We start from the raw sequence: 16,918 nt of genomic DNA, 5'->3' as shown, positions 1-16,918 counted from the left end.
CACTTAAATTTGTTAAGAAAACAGATCTCATGTTACGAGTTTTGGGCTTTCTTTTAACCACTATTTAAAAAAAAAGAAGCCAAACGGAGCAAAAATATATTCAAAATTGTTCATGATACGCATAGTTTGTAATGGCATCTAATCAAGCTATGATAGTCTTCAATTCAACAGAGGGGTAGTTGACATAATTTACAAATATATATACACAGAAGTACAATATTACACACACACACACACACACACACACACAGTTTTTGTGACAAAACTGACGTTGATTAAAAATGCTTCCTCCTGGGGCCTCCTCATTGTCCCCTGATGGGATCTCCAAATCTACCTGCGGGAGTGCCTTGTTTCAGCCTTTTCTCTTCATCTGCAGTCACTCCCCTGGGTAATATTAATCAGTTCCATAGTTTAAAGACCATGTATATGCTGATCGATCCCAAATTTATATTTCTAGCCCTGAAACGATCCATTTGAATTATTAACTTGACTATCTAATAGATTTCTTAAATGCAACCTGTCCAAAATGGGACTCGATTTCCCCTTACCGAAACCCACCCGCCCCCTGTCTTTTTCCAGCTCAGTGACAAGCACCTTCACCCATGTTGTTTCCCTTCCCCTCCAACCACCATATGCCATCCATTAGCAGGTCCTGTCAACTCCTCTCCAAAACGTAACCTGAATTTGTCCCTTATTTTACTATCCCCATGTCCCGCCTATGATCATCTCCTTCTTGGACCTCAACAAGCCCTTTCTGACCTGCCTCCCTCCTTCCCACTCTTGCCCCTTCTACAAACCATTCTCCTTGCCGATGCTGGGAGATCATCTGAAAACACAAAGCCAGGCTTGAGACTCCTCCGTGTTTAAAAATTCTCAAAAGAGAGAATAAATTCTGCTCTCTGCTGTTGTCTGCCAAGGCCTGCATGGCTGAGCTCCTGTCTCCCCAGCTCTCTTGCTATGCTCATCCACGCTGCCTTTTGGCCTAAGGTCTTTCTTACCCTGGGGAATTTGCACTAAATTTTTCCTTTTGTCTGAGATATTCTTCCCTCGGATCTACATGTAGCTGGCTCCCACCTCCTCAGAGAGGGTCTCTCTAACAGGTCTATCCAATGCCACTCTCTACCATGTTACTCCATTATATTTTTTAATTGTACATATCACCATTGAAAAGCATTGCTTCATTAAATAAGTTTACTTCTCTTTGGGTCTGTATTCCCCACTAGAATAGAAGTGTCACAAGAGTAAGGTGGCCAGATTTAGCAAATAAAAATACAGAGCACCCAGTTCCATGCAAATTTTAGATAAACAATCAATAATTTTTAGTGTAAGTGTGTCCCATGCAATATTTGGGAGATACTTATACTAAAACATTATTGTCATTACTTATCTGAAATTCAAATTTTACCTGGACATCCTGTATGTTCTCTGCAACTCTGTCCAAGAACAGGAAACTTGACAGCTTTGTCACCCCAGCACCTATAGTGATGTCTGACATATGGCGAGCACCCCATAAAATATTCATAAAATGAAGCAGTGACTGAATGAGTGAAAGAAAGTAAAGGTGTCGATTTGTATGATGCTAAATCTAAAAACTAGTTTTAGTTATTGCGATAGTTAATTTTATGTGTCAGCTTGACTGGGCTAAGGGATGGCCAGACAGCTGGCAAAACATTCTTTCTGGGTGTGTCTGTGAGGGTATTTCTGGAAGAGATTAGCATTGGAATTGGTGAACTGAATAAAGTAGATTGCTCTCCCCAACATGGCGCATGGGCATCATCCAATCAATCCACCAAGGGCCCCAACTGAACACAAAGGTGGAGGAAGAGCAAACTTACTCTCTCTCCTTGAGCTGGGACATTCATCTTCTCCTGCCTTCAGACATTGGCGCTCGTGGTTCTTGGGCTTTGGGGACTCAGATTGGTATTTATACCATCAGCCCCTGGATTATCGGGCCCTTGGGTTCTGACCGAGTTATACCACAGCTCTCTTGATTCTTCAACTTGCTGATGGCAGATCTTGGGACTTCTTGGTCTCCGTAACTCCTGAGTCAATTTCCATAATAAATCCCTTGTTATATATAGATCTGTATATAGCCAACTGGTTCTGTTTTTCTGGGAAACCCTGACTAATACAGTTATTTATTCTGTAACCCGGTGGTCCTCAAACTTGAGTTTGTATCAGAATCACCTGGGAGCTTGTTAAAACAGATTGCTGAGCCCTGGCTGCCCAGATCCTGATGCAGTAGGTTTGGGGCGGGGCCTGAGAAGGTGCATTTCTAACACATTCCCGGATGAGCCTGTTGCTGGTAGTCCAGGGCCACACTCTGGGAACCACTGGTTTAGCTCGAAGCTGACATCTCTGACTTGCTTATTCAACAGACAGCCTCTACTTAAATTCAAATTTGAGGATACGGAAAAGAATGTTGGAGTATGGGGTTCTAGTCCATCTGGAAACAAGAAATGGACTGATTCTCATTCTGTGAAGCAGGATTACCTTTGGCACCATGCTTTATACAGTTGAGTCAAAAAAAATTTTTTTTTTAAAGGAAAACCCCAAGGCCGAGGAAGAAATCTCTAGTCCTACGTGAATATATTTTAGGATGAAATACAGACCTTTAGTGCAATCACACAACTATCTGAGTGTCTCAGGCAGGGCAGAAGAGTCATGCAACAGTGTCTTAAAAGTCGGCCAGAGAGAAGTCTCAGGAGGCCCCATTTATGTTTTCCAAGTTAATTAAATGTTTCAGAGCTGGTCTTCTCTCCAGGATCGGCAGCCCCAACAACAGACAGGGGACAAAGGCACAGCTCTACCAGGTGGCAGCCTTACACGGGGTCTCCGCGCAATTTATGGATGTCTGGGGACTCCTTGGACCCCTTTGTTTCCATAAAATGACTCCTCATCCCTCTTCCTGAGCAACTTTAACCGTTTACCTTGGAGACAGGTTTTTTTTTTTTTTTTCCTATCTTCTCATTTTCTCTCAGTCCTATGGGGCCATAATAGCACCTTGTAATACATTTTAATGTGCTTACACTTTTGTAAATTTATGTTATGAGTTAAGAGACAGAGTCTGAAGAGATCCACATTGCAAGGCTGGAAATACCCACGGCCTCGCTTCTGGGATTCTAACTACAACCAGCTGCCTCTCCACCTTCTAATTTCCCACTTTCCTGGGTTTTCAACCTAGAAGCCCTTTCCCACAACCACTCCCGTTCCAGTGCCAATTCTACTACTGCATACCCTTGACACTCCTTCCTTCTCTTCCCTCCCACCCCCATTGCCCTGGTTCAGGCCCTCGCACTCTTCCCTGCATTCCCAGCTTCACTCTCTGCCAGTCCATCCTGAGTACGGGTTTTCGTTCATTGATTCAAGATCAATTACCGAATACTCCCTCCATGTCGGATTGTGCTGAACACAACAAGTGGGGAACAAGATGATGTCTCTCCCTTCTTTTCAAAGAAGTTTATCTGGTCATCTGACCCTTCAGGAGCAGCCACTGTTGGGAGTGAGTTGGACAGGTAGGTAGTCAGGGCCGGGATCCCCAACAAGAAAATATGGAGTCAGGACAGCTAAGGTCAAACAGCGCTAACACCCTGTGCCACAGCTTAGACAGGACAGCACTGACATTCCGCTTTGCAGCCTTTGCAGAAATGACTTCTGCAAAACGTCCTCAAATAAGACGATTAACCACAATGCATCTGTCAGTATTGTCAGTATCACGGGCAAGGGGCGGTTAAGACCTAAGCCCCCGGATGTCAGCAAAAAAAGACCATCAGCACAGAGACATTAACCTCATAGGTAGACAGATACATGACCAAAGCCAACCCTGATTGGCATGGCTTAGCGCACCCTGATTGCTTTAGTTCTGCAAAAGCTCATAAAACCCCCTAAACTGGGGCACCTGGGTGGCTCATTGGGTTAAGCGTCTGACTTCAGCTCAGATCATGGTCCTAGGGTCCTGGGATCGAGTCCCGAATGGGGCTCCCTGCTCTATGGGGAGCCTGCTTCTTCCTCTACCTCTACCCCTCCCCATGCTAGTGCGTGCCCTCTCTCTCTCTCTCTCTCAAATAAATAAGTAAAATCTTAAAAAGGAAAAAAGAACCTAAACTTAGAAACTCCAGAGGAAACCCTCTCGGGTCTCCCTCCCTCTCTGGGAGCTTTATAGTCTTGCTCAATAAACTTTGCTTTGCTGCCCACCACTCTTCGTCTGGTTGACCTCTTCATTCTTCCAAGCAGCGTGACCAAGAATCACGAGCACCAGGGGGACAAAAATCCTGTACGGCCATGACCGGGACATGCCCTGAACTTCATGAGCATTTGGATCCTGCCTGAGCTTCATCCTCTTGGGAAGCTCTTTGCCTCTCCCTTTGTTGAAGTTCTTTCCCACTTTATACTCTCTCCCTTCGCTCTTGTCTGCTGCACATCACTGTGCCCTTTAACGTAACACACACATCACAGTCATTCACACTGATATTACTGTGGCCCGTGCTGGGTCTGTTTCTTGGCCTCGCATGCCACCTCTCATCTGGTCGTTAGTTCTCTCAAGAAATAGTTCCTCTAGGTTTCGTCTGTGGTTGTAGGAGAGGCAAAACTTGACTTCTACCCATCCTTTAGCTTTTTAGCTGGGACTCCTTCTTAACAAAAGGATAACAGTTTCCTGACATGCACAGCACACAGCATACAACAGAGACCAAAAGGAAAACTCAGAATGGCAGCTTAGAATTCCAGCTCATGTAACACACTTATGGAGCTGTGACGGGACAAAGGGGTGGCGGCCTGGGTAGTAAACTGTGGACCAGTAACTAGGAAGACAAGGGTGAGTTTAGCCAGGTTTGTTTGTACAGATTCTCAGCGCCGGGTCCCCATCCCTGATGATAAGAGTGTCTTCTCCCTCCTGGTACCGAGAGGGCACCTTTCACATGGGAGGTTTATCTTCCCCTTTCAGGAAGAAAAGGAGGGCCAGGGTGCTCTTCTTACAGCTGTTATTTCTCAGTTGCCTTTAATTCAAAATAATCAACATGCCAGGGTGGCGTATTTTGGGGTGACATGCTCTGAACGCCTTCATAATTAAAGGATTAAAAGGGGTACAATGGTACTGCCATCCGTTCCAAGGTAGCATGAAGGTCGTTAGCATACAGTGTGTGTCTGGAGAGAAAAAGCATGATGGGCATATCTTTATTCAAGTTACATGAAATGCTGCTAAGTACCTCCCCCACACCCAATAACATCCGCTAAACAATTAGATATGTCCTCTACTCTCTCGTGCTGGAGGACCCGCTATGACAAAGGGCGCTGAAGCAGCATTATAGTCGATCATGTCACAAAACTGACTCAAGCCAAAAAAGTCTGAGACTGACAATCTGTTGTCTTTTTATTTTGACTCTCCTTATAGTGCCCAATGTTGCATTTTAGCTATTTTTTGCATATTATAAAACCTTCATTAAAATAACATGAAAACGGAGAGAAAAAAAATCTCCACCTCAATTCTAGCATCTGAATACATCTGTTCTGATTTTCTATATTCCCTTCCAGGCTCCAGGCTCTGTTCTTCAGATATTAGTGTGTTTGTTTGTGTTTTTATATATATAAAACAGTATGTACACATACGTAGATATATATATGTATATACTCTCTTTTTTTGAGATTTTATTTATTTATTTGTCAGAGAGAGAGAGAGACACAGCAAGAGAGGGAACACAAGCAGGGGGAGCTACAGGTAGAGGGAGAAGCAGACTCCCCGCTGAGCAGGGAGCCCGACACGGGACTCGATCCCAGGACCTGGGGATCATGATCTGAGCCGAAGGCAGACGCTTAACCAACTGAGCCACCTAGACGTCCATATATACATATACATAGACATATTCTTAATCATAGAGCATGAGCAATTTTGTATTCTGTTGTTGTCAATGAGTATTATATTATCAACTTTCTCCTATGGTGTTACACAATTATGACTTCCAATTGAAACATAAAATCGTACTGGATAATATGCTATAATTTATATAGCTATTCTACTAATATTGAATAATTCATGATATGTCCCTTTTTTCATACCCACCCTTCCTTGTAGATCGCCCTGCAAAAAACATCTTTAAGCAAAAATATTTCAAAATCAGCAAAATATTTCCTGGGATCAGTTTCCCACAGTGAATAAGATTATTGTATGAGAAGGAACGAACATTTTTATGGTTCTTGATACCACAGCTAAATTGCTGTCCTAAGGGATGTGATCAGCTTATGTGGTAAATTTGTACAATACATTGTCAGGATGCCCCATGCCCCACATCAACACAGGAAATGGACCATTAAGCCAGTGTTCTTGGAGTTTCTGAGCACCACACCCCATGAATGAACTGAAGAGTGCTATGTTTGTATCCACTTACGATCTGCCAAAATACAGGCACAATTTATGCAAACCTATGACAACGTGTCATCTGTTCCTAGACAACTTCCAAAATACTGTATGGTTATTTTTTTTTTCCTTGAAGATTGGCATTTCTGGGTGTATGTGTTTCTATCTCTAATTGACCCAGGTCTGAAATGCTGGGAAGGGAGGCTTGTGAAAGAAAGCGGGGGGGGGGGGGGGGGTGCATATTGAGAGTGCACAGAAACTCAAAGCCATGGGATTTCCCAAGATTGGCAAGAATCCAGGGAAACTCGATATGCAACAAAGCACTATTCTTTGAGCTGCGATTTTTTTTATCTCCTAAATATTTTCCTTTTAAAATCAGATGTGGCTTAAAAAGCATATGGGTATTTAACTGACAAGGAACAATCTAAAATTTTTAAATCTCTCCATGGGGGAAAAGAGCAACATTGTGCTTCTACCTCATTATTCCTCCCTGTTCCCTTCTCACCCCAGGGCCCCCGCCAGCCCTCCAGCTAGGCACTATGCCACCTTCTTTGTGATAAACATTCAGCTCTTTATCCCTCTTGCTATTTCACAGGTATGTGTGAAGGTGAAATCAGGAATCTAGATGAAGACTTTTAAAAACTAGAAATAAAGCACTTGGGTTCAAGGGTAAATATTTATTCGTATTAGTTATCATGAACATTTCCAAAACAGCAAGAAAAAGAGAGATAACATTGCTAAAAATAAGAAATTGGAAAAAACTGCTGAGGTAGCAGTCAATTTAAAAATAAAGTTGAACATGATTTTGGAAGACTGGTCATAAATATATCCAGTCAGTATTAAAAGTGTTGCATTTTGGGTCAGTCCAAGTAAATAAGCATTTCTTGGCTTCCTGAGAAATTTGAAACCTTACTGAAATATGGTGAAAAAAAATCTGGTTTTTGAAATATTTTTCTCTCCCATCAGGTAGATATGTATGAAATTCTAGCTGATGTATGTTAACACACTGTTGAGACAGTCATCAAAGCAATAACTAAGAGCACATTAGTAGGTAATATTCTGATATTCATCCAACAAGCAACACTTGGAAGCTGGCAATGCTCAGCTTGCTGTGGTTGGCACTTTGGAGGATTAAATAAAAAAACCCATCATTTCCACTTGTAAATATGACTTTTTCTCATAAGGAAGGACTTGATGTTTAGGGGATGTGGTGTGTAAATTGCTTGTTGCTATACTCAGGGCTGAGGGGGACCTGGAATTGGATCAACTAATGAATCAATGGTTATTATTGTTTTAAATCCCTACTTGCCAATTCTGAGATATTAAAACGGGAACGCAGGGAACATCACAAACTGTCATTTGCGTATTTAATGTGATTTCTAGGGCTACCAGGAAAGCTTCTTTGAGCAATAAACTTGCTTGTGTGCTATTCCCTAAAACACTGAGGTGCAGGATTCCTTTGCTTTTAGCCCCCGATCTCTCAGAAAATGATTGAGGCAACTCGTCGAGCTGATAGTTGTTGGCAGTCACAGCTGTTGGCATGACTTGGTTTCAGATTTTGTCTTGAGAGGGATTTTGTCTGGGCAAGAGCTTAAGACCCAAAATATGGAGGGGAGACTTCAGACAGTTTGGGGAACTCCAGAGAAATCTTGGCTCACACCACAATTTGGTCTAGGATCAGCATTGTACAAAACACAAATACACACACACACACACACACACACACACACACGTATATATACATTTTTTAAGTACAACAGGTAAATCTACAGTCTTTCTGTAAAAATGTGGACCCATGTGATATTCCACAAGATGACTACATACATAGGGAAGAAAGTGAACGAGCTTCCAAGAGAAACTTCCAGACATCTCTTGAGAGAACATTGCGCTAAGATGGAACTTTGACCATCCAGAATAAATCAGGCCTGGGAGAGATCCACGGGCAGCAGAAGAGGGGCCCCCTGAGGAGAGTACTTAAGTGCGATCCCAGCTGCCAACAGGCAGTATTAAATAGATGAGACTGCTTTGTGGGAAGCCAACCGCCATATTACTTGAGTGTGTGGGTTTTATCAGCGTCTGCCACTTCTAGTGTATGAGAGAAAAGAAGGTACAGATTGCCCAGTGACTTTCATTCTCCAAACTTGCTTTTGTACAAAATAGTTTGGGACTAAACATGCAGATCCTTAATCACGCTGTTCCCCTCAGCTGTGGTGACTCACGTAGAATGTTCCTGGCCAGGTGAGCCATGGCTCCACCCACCACGGGTCAGGAGCAGGGCTCAGCTTTAACTGCTGGGAGGATCTGCTCTAAGGCCCTGAATTTGCAAAGCCCTCTGTTACAGCAGCCTAAGGAATTATTCTTAGGATTTCAGTCTTGTAAAACAGCCAAAACTCCCTTAAATTCTTTCTTGAGAGGCCCCCTATTATGTGGGGAAGTGCCAACTCCACCCTCAGGCCTGCTTCCTGCTTGGCAATTTAGAAAGAAAGCAGAACAGTGAGCTTTCCTAGCCCATTATTCACCTCTGAAAGGTAATCAAAGGGAATGCCTTTCCTCCTATTATCCTATTGTTCAATTTTATGGAGGACTGCCTCTGAATATAGATTTTGTCAAAGAAGCCAAGAACCTAATGTAAACAAAAATTTCCAAATAGTACTTGCTCAAATTATCTTATTCCCATGGCTAGCTCTGCCAAGTTCCTGAAGGATAGTGAGCTATCACAACTGGGGCCTCCATATAATTTAATTCACTTCAACAGTTCAACATCTATCTGGGGGACACCCGAGTAGGCCCTAAGGGCACCAGCTTCAAATATAAATGGAATCCTAGGGTGTGTATCCTTTTATGTCTGCCTTCTTTACTCAGGCTCACATTTGTGAGAACTGATCATGTTGTTGTATGAAGCTGTAATTGATCATTTAAATTTCTGTATAGCCTTCCATTGTAGGACTGTACCACCATTCACTTATCCAATGGCCCTTTGCTGTGTGGAACATATGTTAGTTTCCTATCGCTACTGTAACCAATTACCACAAATTTAGTGGCTTAAAATAATAAAATTATCATCTTATAGTTCTGGAGTTTAGAAGTCTAAACTGGGTCCACAGGGCGGTGTTACTTTAGGGAAGCATCCAGGCTACCTTTTCCAGCTTCTAGAGGCCACATATCTTCTTTGGCTCATGGCCCCCTTCTCCATCTTCAAAGCCAGTAATAACACGTCTCTTCTGCCCTCTGCCACCTGCTTCCATCCTACCTCTCTTTGACCTTGACTCTCCTATGCCCTTCCTGTAAGGATCTTTGGGATTACATTGGGTGCACCCAAATAATCCAGAATAACCTCCCATCTCAACATCTTTATCACATCTGCACAGTCCCTTTTGCCATGTAAGGTAACATACTTAGTTTCCAGAGATTAGGTTGTGGGTATTTAGGGTGGCCATTATTAGCCCCCCACAGAGCAAATCAACCTGACATGTGCATTCATCTACCTGTCTTTGGTGTGCACATTCTGCATTTCTCTTGGCTGTAGACCTAAGAATGAGATTGCTGAGTTATGGGGCATAAAAACATCCAGTTTTTAGATTCTGCAAAAACAGCTTTCCAAAGTGGTACTAAGTTGCATTCCTACCGGCAGCACATGAGAGTTCTAGTTGACCCACATCCTCTTCAACACTTAATATTGATAGTTAACCGTTGTGAGTATAAAAAGGTATCTCACTGGGGTTTTAGTTTGCATATCTTTAAAGACCAGCAAGCCTGAACAAGCTTCTTATATATGTATTGGTCATTCGGATAGTCTCTTTTATGAAGTGTCTGGGTTTTTTGTCTTGTTTTGAGTGTTTTGCTTATTTTTCTCTTGGGTTGTCTTTAGAAAAAGATTGAAATCGGAAAACTGATTTGTAGGAATTCTTTGTATGTTCTGGATCCAAGCCCTTTGTCACTGACATGTGTGATAAATAACTTCTTACCCTCTGTGGTTTGCTTTTTACTCTTTTAATGGTATCCTTTAAGTACACAGAAATTCCTGATCTTAAGGTAGTTCAATATCTACAAGGAAATCTCAAGAAATGTTTTTAAATATTTTGAACAGAATGAAAACAAAAACACAATATATCAAAATATATGGAGTGAGGCTAACGCTATGCTTGGAGGAAAATTTATAGCACTAACTTCTGGCACTGTTGATTTAATCAATTATAGGTTTATTTCCTATCCTACTAATTTCTGCTTTTTTATTTATTGCCTTCTTTTTACTGTTAGATTTGACTTTCTCATCACTTTTCTAAATTCTTTAGACAGATTTTTCGGTCATTGGTTTTCTAGCCTCTAAAAATTTTTCTACTGTAGGCATATGAAAGCTACAAATACCTCTACACTTGGCTTTAGCTGCTTCCCCCAAGTTTTGAAATGTGGGAAATTTAATTATGGTGTAATCAAAATATTTTCTAGTTTCCATTGTGATTTCTTTTTTGACTCAGGGGTATCATAAGTGCTGAATTTCCAAACATAGGGAGATTTTTTCCCTCAACTCTTGTTTCTTATGTTTCGCTTGCTTTCACTATGGTCCGAGAAAATCTCTGAACATTGGTACTGCAAATTCTCAGTACCTTGGTAGCTCCCCAATGCCTTAAACAATGTTTTTATATTTAGTCCAGCTTTTCTAGTTGTTTTCAGAAATAAGTTTCATACGAAACAACCTATTCTGCTATTGGTAGAAGCACGACTACAGCCAGTGATCATTTGATTAATTGCGACGCCACCACACCCAGAGATGACCAGGAAGGAAGTAGATAAATAGCCATCATTGTATCCATGGTCAAGAGTTCAGCATCTCAATCTCAGCATTCCATCTTATTTTCTCCAAAGCCCGTGTCTTACTATTTCTAACATGCCATTTATCACTGCTCTCAAAGTCGTCCTTGACAAGACTCCACACTTTCTATCTGATCTTATTTCTCCCATATCTTAACATGGTCCCCCATCACACTTTTTCAATACTCTTCTCCCTCCTGTTTGCAAATACCAAATGCTTCACGCCCAATTGTGTTCCTTTGTTACATTATTCTTGGCCTCTCCTCATTTTTCTTCGAAATGTCTGCCTTTCGATTATTTTGGTCTCACATATAAGAAAATAGACGTGCAACCGTTAAAGTAAAAAAAGGGTCATCTCTGTGTCCCTGAAATTGCCTTGAACACCAGCAGTGACCCATGCCACATTTGTGGGAACTCTGAGCTGGTGTGCAAGGCCAGGGCTTCACCTCGCTTGGGGTGGGGGGGCAGGTCAGAGGATTCATAGTGACCTGTGGGGATGTTATCAAAAAGAATTATGCACTGCATGATGTGTACAGTACTTTACACTTAGTGATTCTCATTCCCATTTCAAAATCTCAAAAACAGCATACAGTTCTAGAAACATTTGTTTTATTTAGTTATACTTGTCAAAGTGAATATACTCTCTACAGCCCTCCTCCAAAACTGGAAGGTGCAAGCCTCCCTCCCAGATGGGTAGCACTCTGAGCTGGAGACATAAATAGTTATAATATTCATATCAATGGGCTCTGCAGCATTGCAGACATCTGAGTGGAACCTGGGGTGAGGGTAAACCTACAGTAATTGCTGGATTCCCCAGACCGAAAAGCAAACAAACAAACAACAAAAATAACAATAGAACTCCTCTCTTTTGGGAAGAGGAGTTGGTGAAATGGTTTTAGCGTGATAGGTTTATTATTTCTTCCTGAGACTGTTATGAAAGGTAATGCTGACCATTCCAGGCAGACTAACATCTATTTGAATTGTCAGGTGATCAAGAGAAGACGGCTCTGCCAAGCCCTTGTTGCTCCCATTCTAGAACGCAATCCCTTTGCTGCAACCTAAGGCTATGTCCTCTCTTTTCCTTACTAGAGACAGATTAGGTGGTCGCCACATCTGCAAAATAACCCCTGAGGTTCTAGATGTCACAATTATTAACCTGCTCCTGAGCCCCTCCCTCCAATAACCCCTGTCATTTTCACCTTTCCTCCCTGCCCTCATCTCAGACTGTCCTCTGAATCTGTCTCACCCTTAAAGATGACAGAAGTGCGCAGATGACATGATACTATACAGAAAAACCCTAAAGATGCCACCGAAAAACTATTACAAGTAATACACGAATTCAGTAAAGTCATAGGATACAATAATATACAGAAATCTGTTGCATTTCTTTTTTTTTAAGATTTTATTTATTTCTTTGAGAGAGAGTGTGCCAGAGAAAGCACAAGCAGGGGGAGGAGTGGAGGGAGAGAGAAGCTGACTTCCCTACTGAGCAGGGAGCCCAACACGGGACTCAATCCTAGGACTCTGGGATCATGACCTGAGCCGAAGGCAGACGCCCAACTGACTGAGCCACCCAAGCGCCCCTGTTGCATTTCTATTTACTAAATGAAGTAGCCGGAAGAGAAATTAAGAAAACAATTCCATTTACAGGGGCACCAAAAAGAATAAAGTATCTAAGAATAAAGTTAACCAAGGAGGTCAAAGACCTGTACTCTGACAACTATAAAACATTGAGGAAAGAAGTTGAAGAAGACACAAATAAATGGAAAGATAGTTCATACTCATGGATTGGAAGAATTCATATTGTTAAAATGTCCATACTACCCCAAGCATACAGATTTAATGCAATCCCTATCAAAATACCAACAGCATTTTTCCCAGTACAAGAACAAATAATCCTAAAATTTGTATGGAACCACAAAAGACCCTGAAGAGCCAAAGCAATCTTGAGAAAGAACAAAGTTGGAAATATCACAATCTCAATTATCAAGATATACTACAAAGCAATAACATCAAAACCAGTGGCACTGGTAGAAAGATAGACACATAGATCGATGGAACAGAATAGAGAATGCGGAAATAAGCCCATGCTTATGTCATTGATCTATGACAAGGAGGCAAGAATATACAATGGGGGAAAAGACATCTCTTCAATAAATGGGAAAACTGGACAGCCACATGTAAAAGAATGAAACTGGCCCACTTTCTTACACCATACACAAAAATAAACTCAAAATGGATTAAAGACCTAAATGTGAGATCTGAAACTCTAAGATTCCTAGAGGAAAATACAGGCAGTAATCTCTTTGACATCAGCCTTAGCAATATTTTTCTGGATCTGTCTCCTCAGGCAAGGGAAACAAAAGCAGAAAAGGAACAGTTGGGACTACAGCAAAATAAAAAGCTATTGCACAGCAGAGGAAACCACCAACAAAATGAAAATGCAACCTAGTAAATGGAAGGACAGATTTATACATGACATATCCTATAAGGGGTTAATATCCAAAATATATAAAGAACTTCTACAACTCAACACCAAAAAAGCAAATAATCTGATTTAAAAATGGGCAGAGCACCTGAATAGACATTTTTATAAAGAAAATATCCAGATGGCCAGCAGGCACATGAAAAGATGCTCAACAACACTAGTCATCAGGGAAAGCAAATCAAAACCACAAGGAGATATCAGCCTATACCTGCCAGAATGTCTAGAATCAAAAAGATAAGAAATAACAAGTGTTGATGAGGGTGTGGAGAAAAAAGAACCTTCATGCATGTTGGTTGGAATGTAAATTGGTGCAGCCGCTGTGGGAAAGAGTATGACGCTTCCTCAAAATATTAAAAATAGAACTACCATATGATCAGTAATTCCACTACCGGGTATTTACCCAAAGAAAATGAAAACACTAATTTGAAAAGATATATGCACCCCTATGTTTATCGCAGCATTATTTACAATGGCTAAGAGATGAACAGATAAAGAAGATGTAACACACACACATGCACGCGTGCTCATGAACAATGGAATATTACTCAGCCACAAAAAAAAAAAAACAACCCTGTGGTCTTGCTATTTGCAACAACATGGATGGACCTAGAGGGTATTATGTTAAGTGAAATGAGTCAGACAGAGAAAGACAAACACCATAGGACTTCACTCTTATGTGGAATCTAAAAATCAAAACAAATGAACAAACAAACAAAAAGCAGAAACAGACCCATAAAAACAGAGAGCAAAGTGAGGGTTGCCAGAGGGGAGGTGGGTGGGGGAGTGGACAGAATGGGTGAAGGGGAGTGGGAGGTACAGGTTTCCAGTTATGGAATGAATGAGTCACAGGGGTGAAAGGTACACCTTAGGGAATATGGTCAGTGGTACTGTAATAGCGTTGTACAGTGGCGGGTAGTAGTTACGTTTGTGGTGAGCATACAGTAATGTATAGAATTGTGAATTACTGTGGCACCCCTGAAACTAAAGTAACATGGTGTGTCATCTGTACTCCAATTTAAAAAATATGTTTTTAAAGCCCATAAAAAAATAAGTGGAATTAGAGCTGAAAGTCATGGGACACAGAGCAAGGGACTATCTCATCCCCGAATTTCACATGCTGTGACAAACAGGGCTACTTCGCTGTGTCATCAGAGGTAACTTATCACCATGAAGAAAACACAGATCCTACTGGATAAGATCCCTGACAAGGCACAGCCGACACAATGATGTCATACCCAGGGGAGGAAACCGAACATCCCAGGGATTGGGACCAGCTCCCCAGGGAGATGAAGCCAACAGAGCAGGAGGGCACTTGCCAGCAAAAAGTTGTAAACAGGTTGAGGTAAACATGAATGTGTCCTTTTGTTCAAGGAGATTCTAACCCCTGGAGAGCGGAGAAGCATCATTACATATATATGTCATATATCAGAGAACTACCACATATCAAGGCATACATGATAAATACCTGCAGTGGTGTCTTACGCATCGCAAGCCATAAGCAAACGTACCATTTGAAAACAAATGGCCATTCCTCCTTTCCTTCCTTACGTGAATTTGAAGGCACGTGGTCAGAGTAGAGAGCTAGGAAATTATTCAAGTTCTGTTCGGGTCTTTGAGGGGTCCCGAGAGATAACACCCTTTTTCCCTGTCTGATTGATGAGCCCGCTGAGAAACGAAGCAGGAAAGATGGCAGGGACAGGCTACGCCATCACCTTTATTCATCTGATACTGAAGATGTGGCTGATATCGGTGAGCAAACAAGCTTTCCAATAGCGAACTCCTGTCACAGCGGCCCAGAGCACGGCAGCCTCTCACCCTGGCCTTGCCCCTCCCCAGCCCGCCCCCCAGCTCACACCCTGACAGCAAAGAGGAAAACAGAGAGGGTCTGTGCCAATCACACTGAGAAAGAAATGTATTCTTTCCAAATTTCCTATCAACCAAGTGACTCCATCTTCTCTGAGCAGAGGGGTGTTACATAAAAAGAGCCTCCTCCTCCTCCTGAAAGATTGTGGGGAATAAGTGTACCCTTACCCCCAAACTAGAACCCCGATGCCTCACATGCCTGATGGCTTGCACCCTGGGGTCCCTCACCCGTCCAGGCCCAAAGGCTCTCGGCAAAACTCCTCTTTAGAAGGTAATGATAAGGTGTGAGTGTGCATGTGTGTCCATGTGTGGGTCTGTATGTATGTGTGTGTGTATGTGAACGTGTGTGGGTTTGCCCATGGTGTAAGTGTAGGCACACGTGTCTATGTATACATTGTGAGTGTGCATGTGAGCATGTGAGTGCACAACCATGAGACAGTGCACGTGCAGACGTAGGTGTGCATTGCCTGCATGTGCATAAATGTGTGCATGCGTGGATGCCTGAATGTGCACTTTACGTAGGTGTGACTAGAGCCCAAATGTGTGTGTGTGTGTCTGAATCCAGGTCTGGAACCAGACAGACGTTCAGGTACATATTTGGACAGACTTGTTTCAGCAAACATTCCTCGAGTACCTACGATGACCAACGACCGTGGCAACCATGAAGAGGAGTATTACGTGTCTCTAGAGGCAAAAAGATTATGAGCGGGTGAGGAAAGAGAGACACATGAGCAACCGTAGGCGGCCAGAGATCAAAGCTGCTAAATGCCATAACAGCACGAAGCAGAGGACAGTCGTTCTGATCTGTAGGATGGTGGGGATATTCGAGTGCAGCCTGAGAGAAGCTGGGATGTGCCAGGAGGGCGTTCCAGGCGAAGCCATAGTGGGAGCTCGGGCCAAGGGTGGAAATACAGGGCCTGTTTAACAAGGAGACATTTGTAGTGACAGGGCAGAAATACTATGAGAGTTACTGTATCGGATCAGATCAGGAATAACAGCTGGCCTTTCTCCACCTCGTTTCACAGGGTACGAGTGACAGGGGAAGGCCAGCTTAGGCAGAACGTTGCCTGTGGTACTAAGCAACATGAGTCTCCTTCTTAAGGCAGAGGGAAGCCATTGTGTTCGAATGGAGATGGGGAATGGTGAGGGTGGTGTTGGCAATCTCAGGGCTAAGAGCTCAGTGCACTGGCCTAAGTGAGAGAGAGTGAGGGCCTGAACTAGGTGATGGAGAGGAGAGGTCAGAGGGGACACTTTTACAGATACACTCAACAGTATTCCACTGGGGGCGGGGGAGGAGGTTCTCAGACCTGGCAACGGCTATGTAGCGGTGTCCGCAACATGAGGAGGAAGACGATGATGGGCTAGGAAAAGTGAAGTTAATTTCGAACCACTGTGTCTACCCTGATAAT

This window comes from Zalophus californianus, chromosome 14 (assembly GCF_009762305.2).
Source record: "Zalophus californianus isolate mZalCal1 chromosome 14, mZalCal1.pri.v2, whole genome shotgun sequence".
Classification (NCBI taxonomy): domain Eukaryota; kingdom Metazoa; phylum Chordata; class Mammalia; order Carnivora; family Otariidae; genus Zalophus; species Zalophus californianus.
This window is presented reverse-complemented; position numbering follows the sequence as displayed.